This window comes from Schistocerca gregaria, chromosome X (genome assembly GCF_023897955.1).
Source record: "Schistocerca gregaria isolate iqSchGreg1 chromosome X, iqSchGreg1.2, whole genome shotgun sequence".
Taxonomy (NCBI): Eukaryota; Metazoa; Arthropoda; class Insecta; order Orthoptera; family Acrididae; genus Schistocerca; species Schistocerca gregaria.
This window is the reverse complement of record NC_064931.1, coordinates 676,157,069-676,181,079: the sequence shown is the minus strand read 5'-3', so window position 1 is coordinate 676,181,079 and position 24,011 is coordinate 676,157,069. Positions and strand designations below refer to the sequence as shown.

At 43.8% G+C, this 24,011-nt stretch overlaps 1 protein-coding gene across 2 annotated transcripts in view; it reads left to right on the top strand.

Moving 5' to 3' along the window:
• The window catches only part of LOC126297623 (laminin subunit beta-1), a 319,924-nt gene that overhangs the window by 50,507 nt on the left and 245,406 nt on the right, over positions 1-24,011 (top strand). For both annotated transcript variants that reach the window (XM_049988640.1, XM_049988639.1), the window contains exon 2: positions 8,540-8,594. The gene's annotated coding sequence lies outside the window, so the exon portion shown is untranslated. The remainder of the gene's footprint in view (positions 1-8,539; positions 8,595-24,011) is intronic.

The following is a 24,011-nucleotide window of genomic DNA, read 5'->3' as shown; positions in this document are numbered from 1 at the left end:
CGGTCTTGGAAAGAATTTCGAGTCAACCGTTACGTCATTTAGCACTGCATAGTGTCGTATCGGTAGCCGCTCTTCCGTCGTACGCGACACACGCTGTATTATTATGGAATGTTTTTCAGGTGTCAGGTGGAATAATTTTTTGTGGATTGAAACACCTTATGGTAAGTCTTAAGCTATAAAAATGCTTTCTGGAAATCCACGTTTAGCGAAACAATAAAGGCTTTTCTTTCTTTTGGCCACAAAAGCGTCTTAATGGATCTGTATGCCCTTGTCTAGTGGATCTCCTCTTATTTTGTTATTACACATTCAATGTTAATTGTACTATTGTTTTTAGATATAGGCAAGTATCTCTGCCCCTTTTGTCGCTGCGCATAGCTCCACCAAGGGAAGTGTCCGCCTGGAAGGACAACGGTGCACTTTGTAACTACTCAAAATGTTCAAATGTGTGTGAGTTCTTAAGGGACCAAACTGCAGAGGTCATCGGTCCCTAGACTTACACACTACTTAAACTAACTTAAACTAACCGATGCTAAGAACAACACACACACACACACACACACACACACACACACACATCCCCGAGGGAGGACTCGAACCTCCAGCGGGAGGGGCCGCGCAGTCAGTGACATGTCGCCTCTAACCGCGGGGCTTGTAACTACTCCAGGTGCCATATGCCGAGGGTATATCTGTTCTTATGAAGAGAAGAAAGTAATACACACTGTAAATAATATTCCATTTTCATTTGCTCTGAGTGTGTTTATAACTCACTTAGCCGCCCCTCCTCTACCATCCTCTAAGCACAAAGTGGCACAGTGCTGTCTGTGCACTGTTATGTAGGCCGAACTGTATCTTAAGGGGTGTATTTAACTTTTAGCTCTTAGAATGGAACGAAAGTAAACAGTAACAAAAAATGCACATGCAAAGGCCTCTACTACTCAGTTCTGAACGTGCTACAGAATGTTCAAAAATAAATTTATAGAGACCCGCGGAAGGTGATACATACGTATTGAAGAGATTGAATGACCAAATGGTCGAAAGAAAATATTTTTTGTCTTGCAGAAGGCGAATTTTCAAAAATCGTATCTACCCCACGGATCGAGGTAACACAGCAATAAGACACTGGACGCATATTCGTGAGGGCAAGATTCAAATCCCGACCGACGATCCTCGTTCAGATTTCCTGAGGTTGTCTACGCTACTACAGGCTAATGCCGAGATGGTTCTTTCAGAATAGTCCAGTGCAGACTCATTCCCACATTCTTGTCCATTCCAAGCCAGTGCCTCGTCTGCAGTGCCGATGAGACGTTAAGCTTTAACCATCCTTCAAGTTTCTTTCGTAGATACGGATAAAAATAAGAGCGGCTACCTCCACTAAAATGATAACACGGCTACTGTTTCGCTAAGTCCTGTATTAATAAGCTTCGCGGGTGATGTCTCACGTAGTAAGTAGGGAGCAACATTCACTGTGGCATGTTTACGTTGTGAACGTCACCAAGTAGGCGCAAACAGCGATATCTGGCGGCGGCAGCAGACGCAAAAGGGCGGCTCTCGGTTCTGCCAAAGGGCAGCACTTCCGCTCAGATTACTCTCTCAGAGGGCCATGTGGAAGCGCGCTGCTGCGGAGCCGAAGCGTTCCGTTATTGGTCAATAGTGGCGGACCGACACAAGTACTCGCGCCTCGCAAGCTTGTTCGCACCGTACACGCCGACTGTGTAATCCAACTAAGTTTACATCTTACAGACCAAGAGTCCAGCGCTCGTCATTAAGTAAAGATAGTAATAATGGCCACGAACGGATAAACTTATTGGGTAATGATACAATCTGTGCAGATTAAAATGTAGATGAATGTTGCGTGCTGGAAACACTACACGAGATACACAGAAACGTCAAAGAAACTGGTTCAGGCATGCGTATTTAAATACAGAGATAGGTAAACCGGCAGAATACGACTATACAGGGTGTTACAAAAAGGTACAGCCAAACTTTCAGGAAACATTACTCACACACAAAGAAAGAAAATATGTTATGTGGACATGTGTCCGGAAACGCTTACTTTCCATGTTAGAGTTCATTTTATTACTTCTCTTCAAATCACATTAATCATGGAATGGAAACACACAGCAACAGAACGTACCAGCGTGACTTCAAACACTTTGTTACAGGAAATGTTCAAAATGTCCTCCGTTAGCGAGGATACATGCATCCACCCTCCGTCGCATGGAATCCCTGATGCGCTGATGCAGCCCTGGAGAATGGCATTTTGTATCACAGCCGTCCACAATACGAGCACGAAGAGTCTGTACATTTGGTACCGGGGTTGCATAGACAAGAGCTTTCAAATGCCCCCATAAATGAAAGTCAAGAGGGTTGAGGTCAGGAGAGCGTGGAGGCCACGGAATTGGTCCGCCTTTACCAATCCATCGGTCACGGAATCTGTTGTTGAGAAGCGTACGAACACTTCGATTGAAATGTGCAGGAGCTCCATCGTGCATGAACCACATGTTGTGTCGTACTTGTAAAGGCACATGTTCTAGCAGCACAGGTAGAGTATCCCGTATGAAATCATGGCGGTGAATCGAGGAAGTACAGTACATACTGACGAAACTAAAATGAGCTCTAACATGGAAATTAAGCGTTTCTGGACACATATCCACATAACATCTTTTCTTTATTTGTGTATGAGGAATGTTTCCTGAAAGTTTGGCCATACCTTTTTGTAACACCCTGTATAAGGCAACAAATGTCTGGTGCAGTTGTGCGATCGGTTACTGCTGCTACAGTGGCAGGAGATAAAGATTTAAGTGAGTTTGAACGTGGTGTTATAGTCAGCACACGAGCGATTGGACACAGCATGTCCGAGGTAGCGATGAAGTGCGGATTTTCCTGTGCTACCCTTTCACTAGTGTATCATGAATATCAGGAATCCAGTAGAACATCAAATCTCCGACATCGCTGCGGACGGAAAAGGACCCTGCAAGAACGTGACCAGCGATGACTGAAGAGACTCTTTCAACGTGACAGAAGTACAACCCTTCGCAAATTGTAGCAGATTTCAATGCTGGGCCATCAACAAGTGTCAGCGTGCGAACCATTCAACGAAACATCATTGATATGGGCTTCCGGAGCCGAAGGCCCACTCGTGTATCCTTGATGACTGCACGGCACAAAGCTTTACTCCTCGCCTGAGTCCGTCACCACCGACATTGGATTGTTGATGACTAGAAATATGGGGCCTGGTCGGACGATCTCGTCTCGAATAGTATCGAGCGGATGGACGTGTACTGGTATGGAGACAACCTCATGAATCCACGGGCCCTGCATGTCAGCAGCGGACTGTTCAAGGTGGTGGATGCTCTGTAATGGTGTGGGGCATATGCAGTTAGCGTGATATGGGACTCCTGATACGTCTATATACTTTGACAGGTGACACGTACGTAAGCATCTTGTCCTATCACCTGCATCCATTCATGTCCATTGTGCATTCCGACGGACTTGGACAATTCCAGTAGGACAATGCGACACCCCACACGTACAGAATTGCTACAGAGTGGCTCCAGGAACAATCTTCTGGGTTTAAACACTTCCGCTGGCCACCAAACTCCCTAGACATGAACATTATTGAGCATATCTGGAATGCCTTGCAACGTGCGTGTTCAGAAGAGATCTCCATCCCCTTGTACTCTTACGGATTTATGAACAGCCCAGCAGGATTCATGGTGTCAATTCCCTCCAGCAATACTTCAGACATTATTCGAGTCCATTCCAAGTCGTGTGGCGGCATTCTTGCGCGCTCGAGGGGCCCGACACGATATTAGGCAGGTGCAGCAGTTTCTTTGGCTCTTCAGTGTAGAATTCAAACACCACTGATTGTCGGTTTCGTGAACCAGACGGCGGGCAGTACCTTCCGCCACTCTCGTTGCACAGTGTACTTCCTCAGACACTGCTGACGGATCATTGTATCCTAACGGAAAGGGATTGAATTTGATACGAGCAATAGGGAGGATCTATACGTATCTGCCGTCTAAGTGGAATTCACACCTCCAGCCAGTTTGCCTTACGTTTTATAGGGAAATGGTAAAATCAGGATAATAATGAGTATTGATTTATATTACTAAATCTAAGTGTGGGGGAGGGAAGAAATTGTCACAACGTGACTAGAAGAATGGCATCAAGCAATCGTCCGTTTGGCAATGGAAGGTAGTGTGGTGGGTAAAACTAAGAGAGGGACACCAAGGTTTGAATACACTAAGCAGGTTCAATTAGACCTAGATTGCAGTGGTTATGCAGAGATAGAGTAACGTTTAGAACTGCAGCAAACCAGTACTGAAACTGAAGACGACGACGACAAAATTTATTTATTTGTTTATTTATTGGGTGTAGTAAATAAACCTCGAAGGCACGATATCCTTAGCAGATCAATCACACAGCTGGTGTGCATTCCAGTTTCGTAAAGTTTCGTAACAGTCCTATTTTAGTTTTCGTAAACTACTGCTACTGCTGACTAGCTTTTTTTTTTTACATATATGCTAACAAAGGAAAAGTCCCTACCGCACCCCCCTCAGATTTAGTGGCAAGATGGCCCAGTGAATAGCCCGTCAAACACTGAACACAAATCGAGCATGAAAACAGGGGCAAGGTGTATTTGAACTGTGAAAAAAGAAGCGAAGTAGAAACAGTAAACGGTTCCAAGGTTAAGATGTTCAACATCGAGCGAAGTTGAACAGCCACGGCGTCGTGCTTATGTGGGCGCGATGTTGGGCTGCGAAGAGGCGAGATGCGTGTTCGAACCCCTCACGTGCCCCCCTCCTTTTTCCACAAAGTTATTAATTATCCGCCTGGTATTTATTCACTGTGTTCAAATTTGTGTCTGTGTCGTGATGTAACTTCGTTTGTAACAGCGAGATGTAAGGACTGGAAGTCCAGACGTAAGTACCTCCTGTTTACTCTACACAAGTACCACATGTTATAGCGCTTGCGTTCCGTTTTGGTAGTTTTGACTCTTGAATTCGTATGTTGTAACATGTTCACACCCGTTTATTTGTTGTTTTCTTTTCTGTGAGAGGTTTGTGCACCATACCGCCTGCTCTCACTAATCACATTTACTTGTGTCGGTAATACATTCTTACCACACGACTCCTGTTCTATAACCAATGTACAATGTGACAATTGCCAAGACTACAGAAGAACAGACAGTGAAGGACATGACGGAAAGTTCATAATTTTGTGAAACAAAAAAATAATGGTGCACGAGAAATATTTGAGCACGCCCTCCCGCTTCGCAGTCCAACACAGTGACCAAACAACCACGACCCCATCGTTTTTGCCGATCGCTTTATGTTGCATATCTTGAGGTTGGACCGTTCACTGTATCTATTTTGCTTCTTTTTTCACAGTTCAGTACACCTTCTCCCTGTTTTAATGCTTGATCTATGTTCAGTTTTTACGGTCTATCCACTGGGCCATCTCACCACTAAATCTGAGGGGAGTGTGATGGAGAGTTCCCCATACGTCGGTTAAACCTGGAGTTGTAAAACTACCGTAAAATATCGTAAGTAAGCGTAGAATACGGTAATTTTCCTAGTAAACTTGGGTCAAATAAGATCGTATCTGCACTACCTGTACGGTGCGTTGCGTACATATCGGGCTTTATCTTTTATCTATCACTTTATTTAGGGGTGCGATCAGTGTCTTACTAGATTCTCCTAGAAACGGGAAGTGGTAAACAGTCTAGAAGCTGAGTGAGGCTACTTAAAGTCCCGCGTAACCTGCCGAACATAATTTTTTTATTTAAATTCCACAATGGTGTTATCATTGAAGTATTTAACGTATGTACCACTGCCAGGTAGTAAATCTGCTGTCTCTCTAATTGGTTTCGGGCATCTAGTTTCCAATTGTTTTCGTGCATTCGGGAGAGAACTGTGACCCAACTGCTAGCACAACTGCATTCCAGCTTCTCGACCGCATGTGAAACGTTCAAAATTCTCATCTTGAAGTGAATCTTAAACGGTTAACGTCCTGTCGAATGTGAATCCTGCTCTTACTCCAGTTGCTGTCACGTGTTCTTGACATACAAGAGTAAAATCTTGTAACATTCTGACGACCACAATGATACTTTCTCTCGATTGAGAAGTCTGTTTCGCACTGATTAGGTGCTCATCACACGAAATTGTTGTTCCTTTTATACAATGTATTTAAATGATGTAGAGCATGAACTTTAAATTATTTCTATTCCCCTATATTTAGTTTTGTAAAACGTAATGCAATACACTTCTGCGGACAAACAAGGAAAATGCTTTCCTGAATAATATCCTCGCCGATCTGCCGTTAGTCTGAAGTTTCTTTGGGAGGAAGAAACATCAGAATATGTCAGATGGAGAGTCAACAGCAAATACGGGAAGACTAAAGGGTGCCAAAGAACACTGTCACATACTTTTATAATTTCTTATCTGTATTAACGGCGCAGGAGACATAAGATATCGCTTTCATGTTCGGGGACTGTGTAATCATCTGCTGTGCATCCGAAAGAACAGACCACCACCACTACACACCACACACACACACACACACACACACACACACACACACACACACACACACACACACATACCCTTTCAGTGCTGATGGCTGATGCACAGCAAGCCCTATCTCTCGCGGGAATCCGAAATGGCTAGTAAGGGGTTCATGGGTATGTGACGCTACGCTAGTAGTGTGGAAAAGGCTGGGAATGTGGTTGGATGGGAAGCATGTTCGGATGGCCGACGTGATTAACACTCTTGATACGAAGAAAGATGGGTACTTTGTGCCCATCCTTTGAAATATTGTAAGACGGCCAGATAATTAATATTTTAAAATTAAAAAAAATATTTATTGTTTTTCATTAACTCTTCTAAAAGATTCGATAAATTTATAAATTTTTCCTAAAGTTAGCCAAAAAATTTAATTCTTAATAGTAGACGTCACTTACCACACTAAATGCGTATTCAATATTTTCAGGTTCAGAACCTTACCTACACATCAATATCTCTTTAAAAAATATGTTGTGAGTAAAAGTCAACAACAATTAACGACATTTACATTTTTAAAAAATTTTTCTGGTTTTCATAGTGTAGCCCGAGCTAGGTAGTACACATTACAGAAAGTGCGTTGATATTGCTAATAGGTACTTCCCTCACTGGCACAGATTTTCACCTGTTACCATTGATTCATTTCAATCCCCAAATGCGGCTAATGTCATTGAAAAAACTTTAAATAAGTGCTCGAATGGCCACTGGATCACATAAGGTGTCCTTTCGGACAAGAAATAAAATCGTCATAACTTCTGAACGGTTTGCGTTAGAACGTTCAAACTGTACGGTTGGCCGCGGGGCATGATGGGAATTAGTATGCGCAAGTGTGGTTTATCTTATCGACGAAGCCCAATTTCATTTGGATGGGTTCGTCAATAAGCAAAATTGGCGTATTTGGGGGACTGAGAATCCACATTTCGCTATCCAGGAGTCTCTTCACCCTCAACGGGTGACTGTGTGATGTGCAATGTCCAGTCAAGGAATAATCGGTGCGATATTCCTTCATGGCACGGTGACTACCGAACGGTATGTGGAGGCTTTGGAAGTAATTTAATCCCCAGTATCCAAAGTGACACTGATTTCAACAAAATGTGGTTCATGCGAGACAGAGCTCTACCCCATCGAAGCAGGAGAGTGTTTGATGTCCTGGAGGGGCACCTATAGCTCTGGGATACCCAGACGCCACTGGGATTAGTCTCGATTGGCCGCCATATTCTCCAGATCTGAACACATGCGACTCCATATTAATAAAAGGCCTACAGCAATAACCTCAAAATCATTACTGAGCTGAGAACAGCCATTCAGGAGGTCATCGACGTTCGGGCACATCAACGGGTCATGGAGGATTTCGCTATTCATCTGGGCCACATCATCGCCAGTGATGGCAGGCATATCGAACATGTCATAACCTAAATTCGAATATCTGTAGTGACGTTTGCATGTTGAATAATGTGTGTACACTCCGTATTTTGTAATTACTTTACGTTTTTTTCATATAGTTCAATAATCACCACCTTGTACATATAACACACTACAGCAGAAACACTTTCTGGCGTTCTCTATCATTGAGGAACGTAGGAAAGGAAGCTCTTGGTAAAATTAGAGTATCATAAATTTTAATGTTTAGAGAAGTGTTTCCTCTTTAATTCACTGTTTATTGACTGTAAGACGTTTGCGTGAATCTTAAACAGTTGGAATGTATCTGATGTGGCGGAAGATCACTTTTATGGGCCAACCTTCTCGTCATATGGCTCTGGTATTGCAATGATTACGTTTGTTCGTACAACGTGGTACCAGTGAAGACGATCTCTATACATCAAATTACCAACTGCGTCTTTATTAATAAAGTTAAATCAAGTTTCCTCATAAAAGAGAACATTTTTCGTGACTGCGTGAGCTTACAATTAAATAGTTCATAGTGAAGCAAAGATGCTTAGATAGTTAATGATAGTTTGTTTCTGTTTTATTTTCAGGCAGAGACGCTTCCACACATGAGCGTGAAACCATTGTAGCAGACGTCAGTTACAGGTAGGAAAAAAAATTTCTAAACAACAGTCTGTAGCTACGTGTATAGTCTCATAAGCTGATCCACGTTTTCTTGTCGTGTCTGGTAACAAAGAAACTGGTAACAGATATTCAACCTGATTACATCTTACATACCCTCAGTGCAGGTAGGGGAAAGGGCGAAGATCTCTTGATACGTCAGGGGAAGAATTTTGTGTCTCAGAAAATATAACCGTTCAGTATTACTATAGGAATGAGACTGCCCTTTGCGCTCACTTACATACGTAACTAATAACGGGGCGTTCCTAAAATACCCGAGCTGGAGTCGATGTATTTTGCTAGTATTTCCTCAACGTATATTTCCGCGATGTGTGGCATGGTGAGACATTGATAGGACAGTACTCATCAGACAGTGAGTTAACAAATGAGACTGGAATGTATCTGAGTGTAATTTAATCAGCGAATATTACATTTTCTAAATTTAACTTCTTAAGCGAACATTAACATGCTTATAAGCCGTTTAAACAGGCGGCGGAATGCAAGTCATCTGCAGCGAACCTTCAATAAACGTAAGTTACCAACCTATACTGTCCGCAGTCGTCAATGTAGAGGTAGCTTCTGTGTACGAATAGAGAAATCTTTGTTTTTGTTTTTTTTTCTTTAATCTTGATCTAGAGTCGGATGTAATTACTTCCGTGTTTCAATCTTCAGGGACTAAGAGACATGAAATATCCAAAAATACAATGACGGAAAAAGGTCGCAACCCAAAAAATAATTAATGTAGAGTAACGAAATTTTGGGAATACATTTGTCTAAGTAACATACGAGGGCTGTCCATAAAGTATGTTACGATTGATCGCGAAAAGGAAACCACTGTGATAAACAGAAATATTTTATATGTAACAGTTAGCTACAGCTTCCAGCCACTGCTCTACATAGTCACCACTCTGACTTATACATTTTTCGTAGTGTTATACCAACTTTCCAACACCCTCGTCGTAGAAGGCAGCCGCCTGTGCTCCCCGACAATTCTCTACGCTCATCTATAGCTCGTTGTCTGTGCGAAAATGTTCTATTCATAGCCACTAGTTAATGTGAGTATAGATAAAACACAGAGGGAGCCAATTACAGGCTGTAGTGCGGGTGATCAAACACTTCCCATCGAAAACGCTGCTGAAGGACTTTCATTGCCCCTGCAGACTGCGACCGAGAATTGTCACGAAGTAGGAACCGTATGACAGTTTTGTAATGTGGACTGCATAACATCAGGCTAAATCACTCACCAGGACCTCATACTTAGCGGGAGACACTATTTTCTACGCATCTTCATGTGCTCACCATGCGCTCAGAACTGAAAAGAGTGAAGTGATGCAACCGACAGGCATACTAGAGACACTGTCGAAAACATCGGTGCAAAGCTTCATCGGATTTTCATAGTCGTTTCCATTTTGCGACCGATCGGAACTTACTTTCTGGACACCCCTCGTATTTAAGTTATTAACATTGGAAGATCGCGGTTAATGTAAGCGAAAGATTATACATTGCAAATGTGAAATGCTGGAACGTTAGTAATCGGTTTAACCGCCAGAATGTTGAATGCAAACATGAATCCATTGTGTTGTACAGTTGCTGGGTGTCAGTTTGTGGATGGAGTTCCATGTCTATTAAACTTGATGGGTCAATACAGGGACGGTTAATGCTGTTTGTGGATGACGCTGGAGTTGTGGTCCGATGATGTCTCGAATGCGCTAGATTGGAGACGGGTGCGGTAATCGAGCAGGTCAAGGTAATATGTCGACACACTGTAAAGTACGTGGGTGAGCGTTATCATTTAGAAAAACGCGCCCTGGAATGCTGTTCACGAATGGCAGCACAACTGATCGAATCATCACACTGATGTACAAAATTAGTAAGAGTGCGTGGAATAACCACGAGGGTGCTCCTGCTGTCATACGAAATTCCACCCCAGACCATAACTCCAGGTGTAGGTCCAGTGCGTCTAGCATGCAGACAGGTTGATTGTAGGCCCTCAACTGACCTTATTCTGACCAACACACTGTCATCACTGGCACCTAGGCTGAACTAGTTTTCATCAGAAAATAGAACAGACCTTCCCCCTACCCTCCAATGAGCTCTCGCTTGACACCAATGAAGTTGCAAATGGTGGTAGTCTGGGGTCAGTAGAATGCACGTTATAGGCTGTCTGGCTCGTGGCTGTCCTGGAAGTAACCGATTTGCAACAGTTGGTTGTGCCATTGTGGTCCCAGCCGCTGCCCAAATTGCTGCTGCAGATGCAGCACGATGAGCCACAGCCATATGCCGAGCGTGATGGTCTTCCCTCTCTGTAGTGCCGCGTGGCCGTCCTGAGCCCGGTCCTCTAGCGATCGTTCATTCTCGTGACTACCACGGCCAGCAATCATGTACAGTGCCTACATTCTTGCCAAGTGTTCCTGCTGAGGCGAAACTTGAATAGACGCCTACCAACTTTCGTTTATGTAGCATAACTCCTCCTTAGTGCAGCGACTTTTTTTCCGTCAGCGTATGTAAGCTATACATCTCAATGTCGTGGTCAAGGATTTATGGCATGGGTACGATTTGCATAGGCGGACGTTCTAATCTCAATTTCGCACTGTTAACCTCGCCGATGAGCGCCCGTAGACCGCCCATTGAGCTCGATTTCCTCCGAAAAATTTTCTTCGACGGGAGGGAGCTAACAACCTAACGTCTCGTCGACAACGAGTTAGTTCGAAACGTTTTGGGAAAGGAATAAGCTGTGGTGTTACCTAAGGATTGATGGAGATTCGTTTAGCAACCGCTAAAGCTTCGCGGAGATGCTCAACCAGTTCCAGGGGCACACGCTGCAAGAGAGGCGTTGTGCATCACGGCTGCAAGAGAGACGTTGTGCATCACGGCTGCAAGAGAGGCGTTGTGCATCGCGGTGTGGCTCACTGTTTAAGTTCAGAGAGCGTACGTTCCTAACGCGCTGCTTCCTGGACTCGGGTAGGCGCGTCGGCCCCAGATCGAATCCGCCCGGCGGATTAACGACGACGGACGGTCTGGATGTGGTTTTTAGGCGGTTTTTCCACATCCCGCTAGGTGAATACCGGGCAGTTCCCTACGTCCCGCTTCAGCTACACGTCTCGCAGACATTTGAAACACATTCACACTCTTTCACGATTTACACTAAACGCAGACAGCTGGGGTACACTAATTCCTTCCCGGGGGGATATGGGGTGGCGGCAGGAAGGGCATCCGGCCACGTCTTAAAATTAAACATGCCAAATCCGTACTTAACCCAGCCGACCCTGAGCACAGTGCGGGATAAAGGCGGTACAAAAGAAGAAGAAGAAGAAGAAGAAGAAGAAGAAGAAGCGTATGTTCCTAGAAGAGTCAGCCAGTATGTTACTTTTTCCTACATAAAGGTAGGCAAAGTTCCGCGTTTTGGGTGTAGATGGACCAGCCGGACCCGACCGACCGTTGTGTCATCCTCTGCCGCTGACTCATTGGATGCGGAATAGAGGGGTATATGGTCAGCACATTGCTGTTCCGGACGCTGTCGGGTTTCTTGACCTTTGAACCGCTACTAATCAGTCTAGTAGCTGCCCCATACCAGCCCTCCTACTAAGCAAAAATGCTGGCGATACCGGGAATCGAACCCGGGTCCTCCGCATGACAGTCAGTGCGCTGACGACTCAGCTACAGAAGTGGAATTCTTCCTACGTATATTTCGCGAAAAGACCATGAAGGTAGAATTAGAGAGACTGGAGTTCACAAAGAGGCTTACCAACAAACTTTCTCCCGCAAAGCATTCGCGACTGGAACAGGAAAAGGAGGAAGTGACAGTGACGGATGAAATATGATCCGCCATACACTGTGAGTGAATATGTGAATTCCTAAGGGACCAAGCTGCTGAGGTCATCGGTCCCTAGACTTACACACTACTGAAACTAACTTATGCTGAGAACAACACTAACACCCATGCCCTAGGGAGGACTCGAACCTCCGGCGGGAGGGGCCGCGCAGTCCGTGACATGGCGCCTCAAACCGCGCGGCCACTCCACGCGGCCCGCCATACACTTTAAGGAGGCTTGCGGAGTGCAGATGTAGATGTAAGGAACTATACCAGCATTGGGTCTTTTACAGTTTACGTTTCTCAGCTGTAACGACGACTTCGATTGTTTCGCCGTACGATACTGCACTTGGCGATTATTTGCTGTGTAATGACAGAAAAAAAAGCCACCTGCCCTTAGAGTTTGGATAGTAGACGACATGCTTTCAGCTCAAAGGTTATCCAAATCAGCACCTCCAGCAACTTTTCCGGAAATGTAAATGTCTATTATCGGTGAGCGACGAAAGTCCCATCACAATCTCGTCAGTAACTTCATTGAAATGAACTACGATGTGCGGATGCGAAGCGGTATCAGTCGTTCTCGGTGCCGATATACGGGCGGGAGGTTATGGCTGCTTCGCCACTTTCCGATCAATTTCGCTAATGCAAAAAAAAAATTGCCCTGAAGAGGTGGAGTAAGAGGTATAGAGTACCTACGTCAGTATAGCTAGCATATTTACAGTGTCTGTAAGTGAGTCATTTATATTTAATAATAAAGCTTATTAAAAGGTTTCGACCTCTGTATGAAGCCTACAGGGTTGACTATCCTAGAATTCTTGTGTTCTCGTCAAAATTCCGTAACGGTATACGCCTAGCGGAGTGTCGTTAATGCTTTTTCAGCGAAAAGCGATTCATCAGAATTGGGCGCCGCCACGCGACGCAGGCGCCAGTGCTCACCAGCTCTGTGCTTTCAGCTCAACATTCTGTAGATTATATTCCGACTGGTGCCATGACTAACAAGGGAACTTTCCCAAATGTAAATAACCGATCTTGATTCAAGGAAGCGGGTGTGCAGAGGGGCAAAATAATGAAATACGAAATTATTGTTTGTGTCCAGTTTCATTTTTAAAGGATAAAAAGCACCCCGAAAAGTAACTGGGTGTATTAACCCTAGGACGCCCAAGCCTTTTTTTTCTAACTTGGATGCCTAAAAGGGGGGGGGGGGGGTTTCGGCGAGCCCACAGGTATTAAATACGTTTACTGACGAAAAATTACAACTTTAAAAATGGCTTATGTATTTTAACTAAGGCATCGGTTTATAAATGTTGTTAATTGTTCTAAATATTGGATTGAGTGAACAAAAAATTGACATATTACAATACAAAATACAGATGTACTCATATACAATAGACTACTCTGAGTCATCAACTTCAAGGCAAGAGTCACACTTCACAATTTTTTCTAAATGTGTGTTACACACACATTTATGACACTATCCACAATACTGTTTTGGTTTACGTAGATTGTTGTACTTCTGCTTCTTTGTTTTAGCTTTTCTTACACAAATATGGCACCGACCTTTCCCTGCAGGAGGCAGACGTGCTTCTGTTGTCACTTCTTTGATTTTCTTTTGTAGAATAGTCTCCATTGATTGAACAATTTGGTTAGATAACCCTCTTACATTGGCACTTCTTTCTTCTACCTGCAATTTCACTAGTTACATCCCAGCTTGCAGAAGATAAAGTTTACGTTTGTTGTGTTTCTTTTCATTCCATCTTGGATGTTGCTGGATGAATATGGTGGTTGCATTGATAGCACAACTGTCGATGAGAGAGTAAAATACAAATAGAGGCCCTCTCTTTGTTCCCCTCTTGCAGGTGTACATAGGTGCCATTTGATCAATGGTATCAATTCCACCTTTAGTGGAATTATAATATGCATTTATCTCTGTTTTATTCTTCTCTCTTCCAACAGTGCCTTTATCTTGGTGCATTGTTGACACCATCAGTAAGTTTTTACTTGGTTTCGTTTTTGCTGTGTAGGACACCAAAGTTACTGGAGGCCTACGTGTTGGGAACTGCACTAACTCACTGCAAGATAAATAACATCAACAGTCACTTCCTCTGAAAGTAAACAGATTGTTGTGAATATCAAGAATACCAACCAACAAGAAACTAACTTGCATTGTTGTAGAGATGAGAAATACGAAATCCTACTAAGGGAAATTTTCTATAGCATGGAAGCCTAAGGGGGGGGGGGTTGTTGGACCCATAATAAGTTTATTTATTTTTTCTTTCAAAGCAGGAATTTTCTATAAAATGTATTGACACTAACGTTTCATAAAATAGCCAACAAACAATAACTCAAAGGGAATAGGTAGTATGAAAGTTACTTCGGCAAAAGCAGGGGACATAAAAAATTTTTAGGCGTCCTAGGATTAGGTATGGGGTGTGTTTTATATTGTGTTCTCCATCGTGTATGTTATATGAAGAAACTTAGCTCATTTTATGTGTATAGTGTAAAACAAAGTTATGTTTTAAATATTTCTGTTCAGATTATCGTTATTATAATGATTTTGTATAATAATAATAAGTTAGTACTATTTTCAAGTAACAAAATACATGCTTGTGAAATAGTAAACCAAAAAATGAACAAACATGAATGGAGAACGTAAAATAAAAAATGAAAATATGAAACTTGTATAATTACAATAAATAATTAGAATAACAATGAATGAATGTTTAGATATTTTAATTAGGTATATTGAAAATACTCTCTCAGCACATAGTTTGCAGATTATTTTCCAGAAATGGTGTTTCAGAAACCATCTTAATTACACATGGATGTATGTGGCTTGAAAGCTTCTTTAATTGATATTGTAACAAAATTAATGATCGTGGGATATTTTGCAAAATTTCATATTATTACAAAAGTTCATTATATCTTTTTCAACAAGCGTAATTGCGTATGAAGTGTTCTATGAAGAACTTTTTTTACGTATCATAGTTTCGAAGATATTTCCTCTCAACCAAATAATGGAAAATTACCTTTCTGGGTGTATTTTACCCCTTAAAAGTGAAATTGGGCTCAAACGAAAAAATACGTATTGAATTGTTTTACCCCGTCTGCACACCCACCAAGTTCAATCACGGTCTTCTATTTACACTTGGGAATGTTCCTCTACATGTGGCTTTGGCCTGCATGGTCCCAAGGAACCTGATAAAAAATACCTAAATAAATAACTCAGCAACGCATTTCGAGAGACATTGGTCTCATCAAATTGTCGACACTCAGATCATGTGATTAAAACACAAAAAACTGTAACAAGTTTTCGGCGTAAGTAAAATGAAACAGTGTGGACTATGGACCCTCGTCTTAATTTAAGTTCTCCACTTCCGTTTTTGTCGGCCCCATCGCAGACCGTAAACGTGCGCCAGATGGTTTTCCCTTCATTAGCTGTGAGCACAGAGTGGCCGGCCGAACCGCTACGGTCGCAGGTTGGAATCCTGCCTCGGGCATGGATGTGTCTGATGTCCTTAGGTTAGTTCGGTTTAAGTAGTTCTAAGTTCTAGGCGACTGATGACCTCAGCAGTTAAGTCCCAAAGTGGTCAGAGCCATTTGAACCATTTTGAACCAAAAAGTGTCCATTTGACACTTCTCGTGGTGTCCTGGCGTAGTTGTTGGCTGCAGTGCCCTAGGTATTACCGTATATGCGCAGCTATTGATGGAATCGCCCTATTTTTATCAAGTGCGACATTTTTACTCTCTCTGTCTTATGACTGAGAAGTCGACGTGGTGTTAATCTTTAACCTTTCTCCGTTCATTTCATACACTTTATTTTCTGTACCAGAATAGTCATCCCAGCGCAACAAGCTATTATCAAAGTACGCCAGATGCGAAACATGAATCCAGCTTCTTATACGGGACTACTGTTTCTACATCGGCACTGAGGTGACAGAAGTCATGGGCTAGCGATATGCACGTAAATGTCAGGCGGTAGTATCGCGTATACGAGGTATAAAACGGCAGTGTATTGGCGGAGCTGTCACTTGTGCTCAGGTGATTAATGTGAAGAGGTTTCCTATGTGATTAGGGCCGCACGAGGGTAATTAACAGGCTTTGAACGCGGACTGATAGTTGGAGATACAAGAATTCTCCATTTCATTTCGGAAATCGTTAGGAAATTCAGTATTCCGAGATCTACGAGGGTTGATTAAAAAGTAATGCCTCCACCTTCGTAACTATTCAACAGTTGGCAGCATTGGTATGCGGCAGTTACTGTCTTGTTCCGTAGCCTCTTCTCTGCAGCTCCAGTTGGCGGGAAGCCTTAGCATTGAATGTTTGTGTTGTTATAGTGTTAAGTATGGAACCCTGCGCAGACGGTCGGTCAATGCGATTTAAGCAACGTGCAGCCATTGAATTCTTGACAGCAGAAGGTGTCATCCCAAAGGAGATTCATTAGAACGAAAGCCAGTCTATGGTGATTGTGTTGATGTGAGTACTGTGCATCGTTGGGCGAGTAAGTTTAAAGATGTTGAGGCGGGAACATCTAACCTGGATGACAAACAAGGAGTTGGTTGTCCTGTGACAGCAACCACCGAGTTTCAAAAGCAAAATGTTGACAGATTCATTAGGACGATCGTCGTATCACTCAGAGAGAAACTGCAAGCACAGTCGTCATGTCACAAGAAAGTGTGGCCATGATTTTTCTAGCTGAGGGCTGCGTCTTGAATTTCTTTTTCTGGGGCGAGTCTTTGTGTCGATATTCCATAGACTGTCGTTTCGTCTCCGGGTCGTAATGATGTACCCACGTTTCGTCTCCTGTCACAGTTGAATGGGGAAGGGCGTCACCTTCATTCTCGTAACGCGAGAGGAGTTCCTGGCAAATTTCAAGTCTTTGTGCTTTCATTTCAGTAGTCAGCACAGATCTTCCGATAGCCAGGCGAAGCAATAATGTGACCCACACGTTCTTGTGAAATGCTGATTGTGCTAGCAATTTCTCTCTGACTGGTACGACGATTCTCCTGAATCAATCTGTCAACAATTTGCTTGTGAACTCGGTGGTTGCTGTCACAGGACGTCCAACTTTTTGTTTGTCACATAGATCAGACGTTCGCGACTCAACGTCGTTAAACTTACTCGCCCAACGACCCACAGTACTCACATCAACACAATCACCATAAACTGCTTTCACTCGCCGATGAATCTCCTTTGGGGTGACGCCTTCTGCTGTCAAGAATTCACAGACTGCACGTTGCTTAAATCGCACTGACCGACCGTCTGCGCAGGGTTCCATACTTTACACTGTAACAGCACAACCGTTCAATGCTAGGGCTTCCCGCCAACTGGAGCTGTAGAGAAGAGGCTACGGAACAAGACAGTACCTGCCGCATACCAATGCTGCCATCTGTTGAAGAGTTACGAAGGTGGAGGCATTACTTTTCAGTCAACCCTCGTACAATGTCAAAAGTGTGCCGAGAATATAAGCTTTCAGGAATTACCTCTCACTACGGATATCTCAGTGGCCGACGGCCTTCATTTAACAACCAAAACAGCGACTTTTGCCTAGAGTTTTTAGTGCTAACATACAAGTAATACTGCGTGAAATAACCACAGAAATCAATGTGGGCCGTACAACGAACGTGTCCGTTAGCACAGTTCGGCGAAATTTGGCGTTAATGGGCTATGGCAGCAGACGACCAACGCTAGTGCCTTTGCTAACATCACAACATCGCCTACAGTCTCTCTTAAGCTCGTGACGGTACCGGTTGGACCCTAGACCACTGGAAAACCATGGCCTGGTCAGGTAAGATCTAATGGTAGGGTTTGAGTGTGGTGCAGATCCCACGAAGCCATGGACCTAAGTTGTCAACAAGGCACTGTGCAAGCTAGTGGTGGCTCCGTAATGGTGTGGGCTGTGTTTACATGGAATGTACTGGGTCCTCTGGCCAACAGAACCGATCATTGACTCAAAATGAGTATTTACGGCTACTTGGAGACCATTTGCAGTCACTCATGGACTTCATGACAATGCTTCATATAACAGGGCCACAACTATTTGCAATTAATTTGAAGAATGTTCTGTGCAATTCGAGCGAATGATTTGGCCACCCAGACCGTCCGACATGAATCCCATCGAACTTTTATGAGACAGAATTGAGAGGTCAGTTCGTGTACAACGTCATTCACCGGCAACACTTTCGCAATTATGGCCGGCTATAGAGGCACTATGGCTCAGTATTTCTGCATGTGACTTCCGACGACTTGATGACTAGTCGAGTTACTGCACTACGCCGCGTAAAAGGAGGTCCGACATGATATTAGAAGGTATTTTTTTCGCCTCAGTTTAAATTTTTATATTTCCTACTCGTTTTAAAAAGCTGTAGCTCGTGGACTTGTGGAATGCTCTTCAGTATCTCCTGTGCGTATGGCGTATTTAGCCAGGAGTCCCCTTCTGGGGAGTTCAGCCGCCTGGTGCAAGTCTTTATTTAATAATGCCACGTCTATGAAGATGACACACACACACACACACACACACACACACACACACACACACACACACACACACAAACAAACAAACAAACAAACCTAGTCCCGAGTGGAGAAATTCTCCGAAACGATCGGTAACCGAACGTGGAACCCTGTGACCGTGAGACAGCAAAACTAAACACGACTTGCTGTCTGCATCTCCTCAATCAAAGGGAATAACTGCGGCGAAGTATGAAGCAGAACGTGCTGTTCGTAGCAGCTAAGGCGAGTCACGTCCCTCTTGCTTGTCCGGTTTGTTGTCGCGAAGTCAGTTTTTCCTGCACATGCCAACATGCGCGTCACGTTTCACGTGCTCCAAAAAAGTCCAAGGCGATATATTACAGGCTCTATCAAAAACTTGACGAAATCTGCAGAGACAAATGTGAGGTTGACAACCAATCTGCACATGCAGTGCGCGACTTGCAGTGGCGCGATTTGCCAGTTATTACTGTGCGTCGTGGTTGCACACAATTCTTACACCATCTCCTGGCGAGATGTAGACTGAAGCCGCCATCTGAAGGGGCGTGAAAACGTACGTGGATAAGGAGCTGGTGACGTCACAGTATGGAATTCGACGTTCCACTACATTGCGAAGATGAAATGAAGAATCTGGCGTGTCATACTTTTTCCTCGTCGAGAGGCGTGAGATGCGGCGTCGGTTTTACGTCACAACTTCGAGGACGCCGTATTGTATGCAGTTAAACTCTGTATTTATTTGTTATTGTAAAGGACGTGATGTGAATAAAAGGTGTTTCAGAGCATCAGCACAATGAGGATCTCTTGAAAACGCTTCGTTTTAAGTAAGATTTGCTGTAGTAAAATAACAGGTAGCAACATACCCGTAGTTATAGGTGTCCCATATTTGGTACTTTGTATTGTTATAACTTGGGTGCTATGAATGTATACGGTTTAAATGCTGCGGACTATGATGATGTATCAATCGAGTCATTTAGGGTACAATTTGTCATAGTTTAATATCAAATAATTGCATTTGTAGATAAAGCTGTTACACAGTGTACACAGCGTAACTGAAGCGCTCCAGCTATATTGTTTGGTTGGTTGATTTGGGGAAGGGGGCCAAACAGCGAGGTCATCGGTCTCATCGGGTTGGGGAAGGATGGGCTCTTTCAAAGGAACCGTCCCTGCATTTGCCTGAAGCGGTTTAGAGAAATCAAGAAAACCTAAATCACAATGGCCGGACGAGGGTTTGAACCATCGTCCTCCCGAATGCGAGTACAGTGTGGTAACCACTGCGCCACCTCGCCCGAAGCCGTAGTGTAGTTGACAGCGTCGTGAATTTTGATGAGGAAAGGTAGTAGGTTCGCGTCTATTCAATGTTGATGCGAAGGATGTGAAATCCGGTGTCAGCATATGGTGCACACTTGCAGAATTATTACTGAATGTCTCACACGAACCCCAATTGAAACATTTACCTCGTAGCAGGAATCGCACTCCCACCATCAGAAGAAACGTCTGCTCAAATGTGGAATTAATGGAGTGTCAGCAAAAATGAATATCCTTTGCCTGAATTCGCATACAGCAGACCCCGACTTGTAAAGGAACTCAAAGAAAGTTCTGACTCAGACGGGTCAATAGAGACCGATCGACTGCCGCGTTATCCTCTGCCAATGACGTCATTCTAATGAAGTATGAAGGGGCGTGGGTCAGCTCACGGTTCTTTCGGCCGTTGTAGGCTTTCTTGACCTTTGAGCCGCTATTTATCTCTCAAGTAGTTCCGCAGTTGGCATCTCTAGACTGAATGCACCCTGTTCTAGTCCTCACACCAAGGGAAAAAAATCCCTTGTAGTACCGGGAATACAACCCAGGTCCTCCGCATTGCATGGGGGGTTACTTCGATCGGTTCTGTGCGGAAGTCGTATGACGCCTCTCAAAGTCTAACGCTTTCCTCAGTTTTTTTATTTATTTATTTAGGGTGGTTGGTTCCCCTGACCGAACGCACTGAGCTAGCGCGCCGGCTCCTCGCTGAGTTGCGGAGTTAGACCTTTATGAAAACGCCCAGACGCGTGCGTAGTCATCGGCATTGGGCTAAATGAATGAATGGACGAAAAACAAAGAATCAGTATGGGTGGCGTTTCTGGAGAACCCTGAACAGATGGAGGACTGAAATGGGCAGATCCAAAGACAATTTAGTCAAATGGCATATGCTGTTAGATGATCCTGTACGTAAATAACCTCAATCTGTTTACCCTGTATACTTCTGCATACATACGCAGAAGCCATCGTAAGGTGCATGGTGGAGGCACCTTATACCACTGCTAGTCATTCCCATGACTGTTCCACTTGCAAATGTAACAAGACAAAAAACGACTATCTAAATGCTTCTGTAGCAGTCCTGACCTCTCCTACCTTGCTTTCGCGATTCTTACGCGAGATCTACGTTGGTGGCAGTAGAATCGTTTTGCAGTTTGTCGCAAACTCCCGTTCTCTCAATTTTCTCAATGTTTCTCAAAACTAGACGTGATTGTCTTATTGGGATTGCAATGATCGTTCTTTAAATAAACTATGGCATTTCAGTCTTTGATCGCTATTATCTATTTTCAATGACCGGATTAAGGCTAGCTGCCCATCTTCAGATCAGTTAGATACAGTTAAAAATACAAGTAACAAGAGAGATATAGCTACTGATAGAACTATCTTAGTTTACAAAAAGAAATTTTGGAATGTATTAAATGGCAACATACCATGTATTGCAGTTACAGAGTAACCTGTCAGTACAAAGCTATTGTTTTTGTAAACTAAGATAGTTCTATCAGTAACTATGTCTCTCTTGTTAATTGTATTTTTAACTTTATCTAACAGATCTGAAGATGGGCAGCTAGCCTGAAACCGGTCCTTGAAAATAAAAAATAGCGATCAAAGACTGAAATGCCATATTTTTATTTCTTAATGTTGTTTCTCAAAAAGAAAGTCAATAGTGTCAGGTGACCCGTGAGATGAGAGTGAGTACCGGTTCTTTGTGCTTTCTAGTGCGGTACACAGATGGCAGTTGTCATTTGTGGACATTGTATTCAACCAAGCACATGCATTCCGACGCCTTAAAGCAATGTTAAGTTGCAAGAGCGGTCTTTTTGATACCAATAAGATGTACTTTCGGTTCGAGTCCTCCCCCGGGCATGGGTGTGTGCTTTTGTCCTTAGGATAATTTAGCTTAAGTAGTGTGTAAGCTTAGGGAGTGATGAACTTAGCAGTTAAGTCCCATAAGATTTCACACATTTTTTTTTTTTTTTTTGTACTTTCGGTCGTGTTGCTGCAGATGCCAATGCCTTTCAATATGTCATCGATAGGTTGGGGACACATTACAGGAAGACAGGTCAGTACAAAAGGCGAGTTAGACAACCCCACGTGAAGGCCGATATCTTGCCATCTCTTCGTTGCGGCGTCGTACGGATACCGCCAGAGCACGGCAAGACGATATCAAGAGAGCCAGTGGAGCCGCTGTGTCTGATCAGACTGTAATGAACAGGTTACGGGAGAGGATCGTACGACCCAGTGGCCCTGTTCGAGTACCCCGCTTGACACGAAAACGTCTTGCAGCTCGCCTTCAGTTCTGCCGTTCCATGTCAATTGGCAACTTCGTCACTGGCGAAACGTGTTATACACAGTCGAGTCCAGATATCCTCTGACACAGGGTGATGACCGTGTTCGTGTACCTGCCAAATTTTGTCCAGGAAATCGACACATTTCCAAGGTTCTGTGATGTTGTACGCAGGCTTCAGTGTTGGCAGCCATACAATTCTTGTTGTCGTCCATCGTCGTCTTGCCGCCAGGCAGTACATAGAACATATCCTGTTGCACTGTGTTGTGGCTGCTGCATAGGGCTATGGCCCTGAATTCTTTCTAATGCCAGGGGCCATGTGGCGGGCGACGTCAGCAGGGATGTCTTGCAAAGCCTGGACATTGGAATAACGAAATGACCGGCGGTGAGTCCCGAGCTACACCCCATCGTGCATACGTGGGGTATGCTTGGCAGACGTGATCTTGGTCGTCCTGTTCTACCACACAGTCTCCAATTACTCTTATGGGCTCCCATTGAAGAATGGGAAGGGATACCACATGATGACCTCCGTAGACTTATTACGGAGCTTTCCACGTAGGTGTCAGGCAATGATAAACGGTCACGGGGGGCATACACGCTATTGAGGTTACCAAAGACCAATGAAAAGCACCCAGGATGACGGAACGAATGATTGTTTCCACTTTGTTTTCGACAGCTGTCGAACATTTCAGTTCTTTTTGTGTAAGGTCGAGGATGTAATGATCTTTTGCTGTGTACTTAATTTTTGAAACATAAATGTACAATTTGGTAACACACTCAGTCCTCAATTATTGCTCGATAGAGTATTGCAGACCCCCTCCCCCCAAGTAATGTTCCCCTAATTATTTTGAGCGATGTATAAGCATTTTTGTGAAATATAATGGCCACTTTCCCCTATCTACAGGGGAAATGCGGCACTGCCATCGGAACAGCATACCATGTTGTTCATATTCGCAGATATATTTTTTAGGCATTTTAATGCCGTAGTACATGAAACAATACCAAGTGACTGGAGGAGACCGTTTTCACAACTGGATTTTTATATTAGACCAAATATAACAGAACAGAAAAAATGATTCAAATGGCTCTGAGCACTATGGAACTTAACATCTGAGGTCATCAGTCCCCTAGAACTTAGAACTACTCAAACCTAACTAACCTAAGGACATCACACACATCTATGCCCGAGACAGGATTCGAACCTGCGACCGCAGCAGTCATGCGGTTTCGGACTGAGCGCCTAGAACCGCACGGCCACCGCGGCCGGCTAACAGAAAAGAGACAGTTTGAAATTAACATAAATTAATTAATTGTAGCTCGTCACAAAGGGATACTATGACAAATGATAGCCTTGTATATAAAAGGGTTTAGAAGTCTATCTGATCTGTAGTGAGCCGGCCGCGGTGGTCTCGCGGTTCTAGGCGCGCAGTCCGGAACCGTGCGACTGCTACGGTCGCAGGTTCGAATCCTGCCTCGGGCATGGATGTGTGTGATGTCCTTAGGTTAGTTAGGTTTAAGTAGTTCTAAG